The sequence below is a fragment of the Cynocephalus volans genome, chromosome 5 (assembly GCF_027409185.1).
Source record: "Cynocephalus volans isolate mCynVol1 chromosome 5, mCynVol1.pri, whole genome shotgun sequence".
NCBI classification, from domain to species: Eukaryota; Metazoa; Chordata; class Mammalia; order Dermoptera; family Cynocephalidae; genus Cynocephalus; species Cynocephalus volans.
Genome location: NC_084464.1, coordinates 114978380 through 114987572, shown reverse-complemented (window position 1 = coordinate 114987572; position 9193 = coordinate 114978380).

Here is a 9193-nt window from a genome sequence, read left to right as displayed (position 1 = left end):
TGTTAGTTGTTATAAGTTGTGTCAGTTACTATACTACATATAACAGGTCCTCTATTGAAAAAATAGCTTACCTCTGTGTCTACCTAATCTGCTCTGCAATATCAAATCCATCTTACAGAAGCCTGAACTCAAGAGAAAAATAAAATGAGACAGTGCTCCAAAAATTGAATAACAGAATTGTGTGGTATTCAAGAGTGTGTGTGTGTGTGTGTGTGTTGTATTATATAGAGACAATTTCTCTTTTATACTGGGCTGAAACATAGCAGAGTCTGAATATAGCTCTTAACAGGGAGAAAAATAGGAAACAAAAGATACAAGAAACAATAAACATTCACATAAACACCAAAGTTAAGACATTGGGGACCTGACACATTTTTTACAAAAATATATGCCTGATATACATAATCTCCTGGGACAATTGCTAACGTCTCCTCAGAGTTTAATTTACATTCTGTATCCTTTCAATCAATGTAAAAATCAGAATGGAACTGAAATGATCTAATTCTTAAGTTAAAAAGTTTTACTATCAGGATAACAAATAATTCTAGTCAATTCTATTCAGTAGATACATATCAAAGTCAATGTGTAAGCTTTTGAGAATTAATATTACATATGTATATGCTAAATTTCAGTGTTCATTGGGCTTTTAAAAAGTTTTTATAATGGAATACATACACACGTGCATACACACACACACACACACACACACACACACACACACACAAATGCTCCTGGATATTTAGAATAACTTCCCCCAAAATCAGATTCATTTCTCAGTAAAGATATCTCAACCCAAATACACTAAACTCAAGTATTAACAACTTTCTCTGTTATATTACTAAACATCTGTGAATAGTATAGAAACAATATTGCATTAATTGTTTCATGAGAGTTAGCACATTTTAAAAATATTGGGAAAATCTACATTCTGTCCTGCTTCTAAATGCATGAGACCAATTTTATGCCAATTTTATGGTGCACAGATTCGATTTCATAGTCTCACATGTCCTAGAAGTGTTTTAGAGATTCGGTCCCTGAACATTGTTTCTCACCACCCAGGCAACAGACCCATGCTTAGATATTAAATAGTCTCAGACAAAATAGTAACCATAGTATTTTCCAGGCAGCTGTGAAATACTTGATTTTCTTATAAGGAATCTATGCTGCTGTTTAAGAATCCTTTATAGTCAAGCCATAACATTGTACAGTTATAATGCTTTATGTAGGAACCAAATCTCACTTTTTTTCATTCTACTATCAATAGAAACAAAGTTTCTGACACTTTCTAAGCTCTCAATATATTTATTGAGTAAATGAATAAACAAATAGCTAGTTATGTATAGTATTTTGCTTATGCTCCTCTTTGGCCAATGTTCAACTATAAAAATGAATAACTCAAAATTCCCCGTACTATTTTCATTGCATTGAGCTCTGCTGTAATATATTAAATATAATATAGTAGCCTACTGAAGCTGAGCATTTCGTGTGTGAAATAGAGAAGCTCAATTTCCTTCCTGCTCCTGAAGCCATAAACTTCCCCTTCTGTGCTATTCTGGTCTCCCTTCCTCCTTTTCCTTTCTCTCATCAGCCCAATTCTACTCTCCCCACCCATGCACTGTATGTCACCCTCCCAGCTCCTAAGGGAACCTACTCCATCAGTGATTCCTCTCCAGTGATTGCACTTTTCCCTTCGTTTATCTAAATTTCATTTTCTGTACCAAGTTGTCTCTTAGCTTAAAACAAAAAATGTGAAGTGCTCCACACTTGCGATCTCTTTTTACTTCATGGCTATTCAGACTTCAACTCACTAAAATGTAGAGCCTTCATCACTCCATTTAAGTTGCTCACTCAGTTTCATACTGGCCTCCTCATGTGCATTGACCAGTGTTCATCTTATTGGACTTCTAAGTCGCATTGACAGGATGACTGATGACTATCTTCCTTGTGGGAAGCCTGTTCATTAGTGCTCAGAAAAACCATTCAGTCAAGCATCTCCTCCTAATTCTCTAGGTATTGCTTCTCAAGTTTAGATAGTCTTTTTTTTCCCAAACACTTCTTAAATACTGTTACTCCTCTCGAAGTTCAATCTTTGGTCTTTTATTTTTTCTCATCCTATTAACTTGGTGAATTCATCCATATTAACAGCTTCTACTGCCACTGAAAGGGAAGGGATGATGACTAAAAACAAAACAAAACAAAATAAAACAAAATTTCAAGCCCAGAATTTCTTCCTGGGGTATTTGGGGCATACATTCTTAGAGGTACCTCTTGGCTGACCCCTTCAACTTTGAGGAGGTCATTAATATAGTTCCTCTGACTCCAACTGATCTGTTTTAACTCTGCATGTTTTTGTCATTTTTTTATCCTACTCAATTATGTGATTTAAAATAAAAATAAAACTCTTGATTTAACTTACTAAGTTTATTAATGTTATAATTTAGAATTCTATTTTATAAATAGCAGAAAATTTAAAGCTTTAATTGAATAAACATGAGCAAAGATTATAAAAATGTTACATTTATATCATTTCGTTGTTTTCAAAGGATATTTTTATATTTATTAAACTCTCACAACCATCACATAACTTTATTATTATTTATTTGTCTGAAGAAACTTAGGCTTTTAGAGGTTTGGATGCTTGCCCAAGATCACACACTAGTAAATGACAGAACAAGGGCTTGAAATATTTAGGAAAACTTATATATCTTTTCATAAATATTACATAATGTTTAATTGTTACCAATCATAACTTAATCAAATCCTGCTCCCTGGTTGAGAGTTGTTTTCCTCAAAGATGCTACAAAGAAGGATATATTATTTAAGTTTCTTATTTCTTACTGACTTGTACATTTTTTGATAGAAGTAGCAATTTAGTTCTAAGGCATAAGACAAAACAGAAAATTAAAGGTGGAAATCAAAGACCATGTAACCCCTATGAAATGAAATTTTATATTCTAAATAATCAACAACCAGTGACACATGTATGCTTTCTTTCGCACAAGACTCAAATAAATGCAAGCTGGGCGACATGTACTTAAAATTGGAAAATATGTCCTCATTTTTTTTTATAAAGGATTAAAAAGCTGTTTCCCCAAGGTTCAGACAAATTGCATGTCCCTAGTGCATCTTGCTTAGTTCTCTTAGATGGCAACGGCCTTTTGACATTTCCCTTAAGGGCCTTTGCTGATCTCGCCACTCATTCCATATGTTTAAACAAAGCATGCGGTTTTGCCAGCGTCCTGCCATGGACAAGGAAACATAATCTCTGAATGAGGCAGGATCCAAGACCCCAGAAGTTCTTCAGAGTTATGTTGCGACCAGACTCCCATCTAGCATTGTGGGGGTAGTAACATTCCTTTCTGGCGCCTGCTGAAACAAATTTCCAGAATGGCAACAGGCTTGTTTTAGGATTTTAAAACTATCAGTCTGGGATCAGCAGCCTGTTCTGTTCTGAGAAGCTATGGATGCCAAATTCCAGCTGTCACAACTTGCTTCTGAGAGAACCTCATGCTAGTCGGTCAGAGATTTGGAAGATGAACTTCGTTAAGACCATGTGCCACACACTTTTTATAGACAGACCAAATCCAAACCACAAATCTCCCTCTTGAAAACCCTGGCCTTTCATTCCTGGTTTGGAATACAGGGTCAACACAAGGTTATCTGTAGGTTGGGTGTGAGCACCCAAACAAAATATTTAGCCAACTGTATGACTAGTTTGTGGTTTCAGGTTTTTATTTCAAAACCTTTGTAACCCATTAATCACCACCATGAAAGGGTCTTCTTTGAGGAGCTCACAGTCAGTTCACTTATTGGGCTACAGAGTCAGTATTTGTATTCTTATAACACAAAGAAAAAAGCAATAATTGACAAAATTGAACCATAGAAATACCTAGGATTTGGGACCTTCAAGCAAATATTTTTTCTCTGTATAAAATTTTCAGTTATCTGTGCATGATTATACAGTAGCTAGTTGGGAGATATTAGTTTTTTGGGGGAGGGAAAGGTAGGGTTTCAGCTCCATGTGCGCTTTCTCAAGACCAGAACCATGACTAATGAATTGCTCATCAGCAGGAAGTATAGCTGATGTTCAAAAAGCTGAGAGTGTTTAGCTGCAGTAAACATTATACATAAATACTGTGTTCATTGGACTTGAGTGGTCTCCGATTACACTCCTTAAACAGAATGCCCTAAATTATTTTCAAGAGCAATTAAGCCATAGGTAACAATAATTGAATTCTTGATAGGCGCAGGGCACTATTCTGAGTCTTTTACTTGTATTAATGCATTTAATACTCACAATACTACTATGCAGAGGCTATTTTTATTATGTGCATTTTATTAATGAGACATCCTATGCCCAGAAAAGTTAAATAAATTGCCCAAGATCTCCAAGCTAAAATGTGGAAGAAACCAGGATTCGACACTGATGTTATGATTTAAAATCATAGAAAGCAGTGAATGAAAGTCTATGTTTTTTTATTCTGGAACTTATTCAGTCTTTTGGCTTTCTCCTCCACAATACTCATAGGGGCTACCTACACACTAGGCATGGCTATGAAATAATAGTATGATTAGATTTTTGTTGACACTGCATTTCCTATTTATGAGTTAGCTTTGTTGTATTAATTGTCACTTTTAGTAAGTCAACTGCAGTACTGATACTCTGGTTGGTGTTTTGAATGTTGCACTAGGTTAGAAATTAGAAGGCTTGTGTATTAGATTCATCTCTACCACCAACAAACTCCAAATCCTTAACTAGTCACTCGAATATTTTGGGCCTCCATTTCCTCTCTCTTTGTTATAGTAATAAGGCTTGCCTTGCTCTGGCCAAGTAACTGACTTACTTTACACATCAGAGATAAGAACTATGTTAAAAAATGTATCCATAAAATATTATATAGATGTACATTATTATTAATTATTGATCAAATAAACATATACCAATCAGAAATCCATATGCATGACTTAAAAACAAATAGCTATTTCTTATACAGCAGGCAATGCTGTCAGATATTATAGTATTTAATTTGATAAAGTACTATGATCTATTTTTACTTTAGTGTTTTTGGTGTTGTATCTAAAAACTCATTACCAGACACAAAATCATCTAGATTTTCTTATAGAAGTTTTATAGTTTTGCATTTTACATTTATGATCTAGTTAGAGTTAATTTTTGTAAAAGATATAAAAATCTATGTTTAGATTAATTGTGTGTGTGTGTGCATGAATGTCCATTTGCTCCAGCACCATTTGTTGAAAATACTGTCTTTTTTCCATTGAATTACCTTTGCTCCTTTGTTAAATATCAGTTGACTTATTTGTGTGGATCTTTTCCTAAGCCCTTAATCTTGTTTCATTTGTCTTTTTTTTTTTTTTTAGTCAGTCATCAATACTGGGCTTTCTTGATTACTGTGGCTTTATGGTAATTCTTGAAATCATTAATATGAGCTCTCCAACATTGTTCTTCTCCAGTATCATGTTGGCTCTTCTAGGTCTTTTGCCTTTCCACATAACTTTACAATCAGATTGTCAATATCTACAAAATAGCTTGCTGGGGTTTTGATTGGGATTATATTGAATCCATAAATCAAGTTGAAAAGAATTAATATTTTAACATTATTGAGTCTTTCTTATGAGATCAGGAGCATTCAGGGTGGTATGGCCCTAGACAATTGAGTCTTTCAATCCGTGAACACCCCCACTTCCTGCCTCCACATACACACGCACAGAGGGAGGGAGAGAGAGAGAGATTTATTATAAGGTATTGGCTCACATGATTATGGAGGCCAAGAAGCCCTAATATAATGTTGACAAGAAATTGTGAGAGAGGCCATCCTTAATTTGTTCCTGATCTTCCTGGGAAAGCATTTACTTTTTCACCATTAAGTACGATAGCAGCTGTAGTTTTTTTGTGGATGTTCTTTTCAGATTGAGGAATTTGTCCTCTCTCGGTGGCTTGCTGAGTTTTTGTTTTGTTTTGTTTTGTTTAATCATGTATGGGTGTTTTTTTTTTTTTTTTTTTTTTTTAACAATATATATACTAGTAATATTGATTTGATCAACATATGTCAACATTTTTTTTTGAACTTTTTGATGTGCCCTCATATTAAACTATTTATTTATTTTTATTTTTATTTTTTTTTAAATTTTATTTTGTCGATATACATTGTAGCTGATTAATGCTCCCCATCACCAAAACCTCCCTCCCTTCTCCCTCCCCCCCCTCCCCCCCAACAATGTCCTTTCTGTTTGTTTGTTGTATCAACTTCAAATAATTGTGGTTGTTATATCTTCTTCCTCCCCGCCCCCCGGTTTGTGTGTGTATGTGTGTATGTGTGTGTGTGAATTTATATATTAATTTTTAGCTCCCTCCAATAAGTGAGAACATGTGGTATTTCTCTTTCTGTGCCTGACTTGTTTCACTTAAAATAATTCTCTCAAGGTCCATCCATGTTGTTGCAAATGGCAGTATTTCATTCGTTTTTATAGCTGAGTAGTATTCCATTGTGTAGATGTACCACATTTTCCATATCCACTCATCTGATGATGGGCATTTGGGCTGGTTCCAACTCTTGGCTATTGTAAAGAGTGCTGCGATGAACATTGGGGAACAGGTATACCTTCGACTTGATGATTTCCATTCCTCTGGCTATATTCCCAACAGTGGGATGGCTGGGTCGTATGGTAGATCTATTTGCAATTGTTTAAGGAACCTCCATGCCATTTTCCATAGAGGCTGCACCATTTTGCAGTCCCACCAACAATGTATGAGAGTTCCTTTTTCTCCGCAGCCTCGCCAGCATTTATCCTTCATAGTCTTTTGGATTTTAGCCATCCTAACTGGGGTGAGATGGTATCTCAATGTGGTTTTGATTTGCATTTCCCGGATGCTGAGTGATGTTGAGCATTTTTTCATATGTCTGTTGGCCATTTGGATATCTTCCTTAGAGAAATGCCTACTTAGCTCTTTTGCCCATTTTTTAATTGGGTTGCTTGTTTTCTTCTTGTAAAGTTGTTTGAGTTCCTTATATATTCTGGATATTAATCCTTTGTCAGATGTATATTTTGCAAATATTTTCTCCCACTCTGTTGGTTGTCTTTTAACTCTTTTAATTGTTTCTTTTGCTGTGCAGAAGCTTTTTAGTTTGATATAATCCCATTTGTTTATTTTTCCTTTGGTTGCCCGTGCTTTTGGGGTCGTATTCATGAAGTCTGTGCCCAGTACTATTTCCTGAAGTGTTTCCCCTATGTTTTCTTTAAGAAGTTTTATTGTCTCAGGGTGTATATTTAAATCCTTAATCCATTTTGAGTTGATTTTAGTATACGGTGAGAGGTATGGATCTAGTTTCATTCTCCTGCATATCGATATCCAGTTATCCCAGCACCACTTGCTGAAGAGGCAGTCCCTTCCCCAGTGAATAGGCTTGGTGCCTTTGTCAAAGATCAGATGGCAGTAAGTGTGTGGGTTGATTTCTGGATTCTCTATTCTATTCCATTGGTCAGTGTGTCTGTTTTTATGCCAGTACCATACTGTTTTGGTTATTATAGCTTTGTAGTATAGCTTAAAGTCAGGTAGTGTTATGCTTCCAGCTTTATTTTTTTTGCTGAGCATTGCTTTGGCTATTCGTGGTCTTTTATTGTTCCATATAAATGTCTGAATAGTTTTTTCCATTTCTGAGAAAAATGTCTTTGGAATTTTGATGGGGATTGCATTGAATTTGTATATCACTTTGGGTAGTATGGACATTTTCACTATGTTGATTCTTCCAATCCAAGAGCATGGAATATCTTTCCATCTTCTTGTATCCTCTCTAATTTCTCTCAGCAGTGGTTTGTAGTTCTCATGATAGAGATTTTTCACCTCCTTGGTTAACTCAATTCCTAAGTATTTTATTTTTTTGGTGGCTATTGTAAATGGGCAGGCTTTCTTGATTTCTCCTTCTGCATGTTCACTATTGGAGAAAATAAATGCTACTGATTTTTGTGTGTTGATTTTGTATCCTGCTACTGTGCTGAAATCATTTATCAATTCCAACAGTTTTTTTGTAGAGGTTTTAGGCTGTTCGATATATAGGATCATGTCATCTGCAAACAGGGACAGTTTGACTTCATCTTTTCCAATCTGGATGCCCTTTATTTCCTTCTCTTCTCTGATTGCTCTGGCTAGTACTTCCAACACTATGTTGAATAGGAGTGGTGAGAGTGGGCATCCTTGTCTAGTGCCTGTTCTTAAAGGAAAAGCTTTCAGCTTTTCCCCATTCAGGATGATATTGGCAGTGGGTTTGTCATATATGGCTTTAATTATGTTGAGATACTTTCCCTCTATACCTAACTTATAGAGGGTCTTTGTCATGAATGAGTGCTGAACTTTATCAAATGCTTTTTCAGCATCTATAGAGATGATCATATGGTCCTTGTGTTTGAGTTTATTAATATGGTGTATCACGTTTATTGATTTGCGTATGTTGAACCAACCTTGCATCCCTGGGATGAATCCCACTTGATCGTGATGAATAATTTTTCGTATGTGTTGCTGTATTCTGTTTGCTAGTATTTTAGTGAGGATTTTTGCATCTATATTCATCAAGGATATCGGCCTGTAGTTTTCTTTTTTGGTTATATCTTTACCTGGTTTTGGTATCAGGATGATGTTTGCTTCATAGAATGAGTTTGGGAGATTTGCGTCCGTTTCAATCTTTTGGAATAGTTTGTAAAGAATCGGTGTCAATTCCTCTTTGAATGTTTGGTAAAATTCTGCTGTGAATCCATCTGGTCCTGGGCTTTTCTTTGTTGGGAGCCTTCTGATAACAGCTTCAATCTCCTTTATTGTTATTGGTCTGTTCAGATTTTCTACGTCTTCACGGTTCAGTTTTGGGAGCTTGTGTGTGTCCAGAAATTTATCCATTTCCTCCAGATTTTCAAATTTGTTGGCGTACAGTTGTTTATAGTAGTCTCGAATGATTCCTTGTATTTCAGATGAATCAGTTGTAATATCGCCTTTTTCATTTCTAATTTTTGTTATTTGAGTCTTCTCTCTTCTTTTTTTTGTTAGCCATGCTAATGGTTTGTCAATTTTATTTATCTTTTCAAAAAACCAACTTTTTGATTCGTTGATCTTTTGAATTGTTTTTTGGTTTTCAATTTCATTCAGTTCTGCTCTGATCTTAATGATTTCTTTCCGTCTGCTAACTTT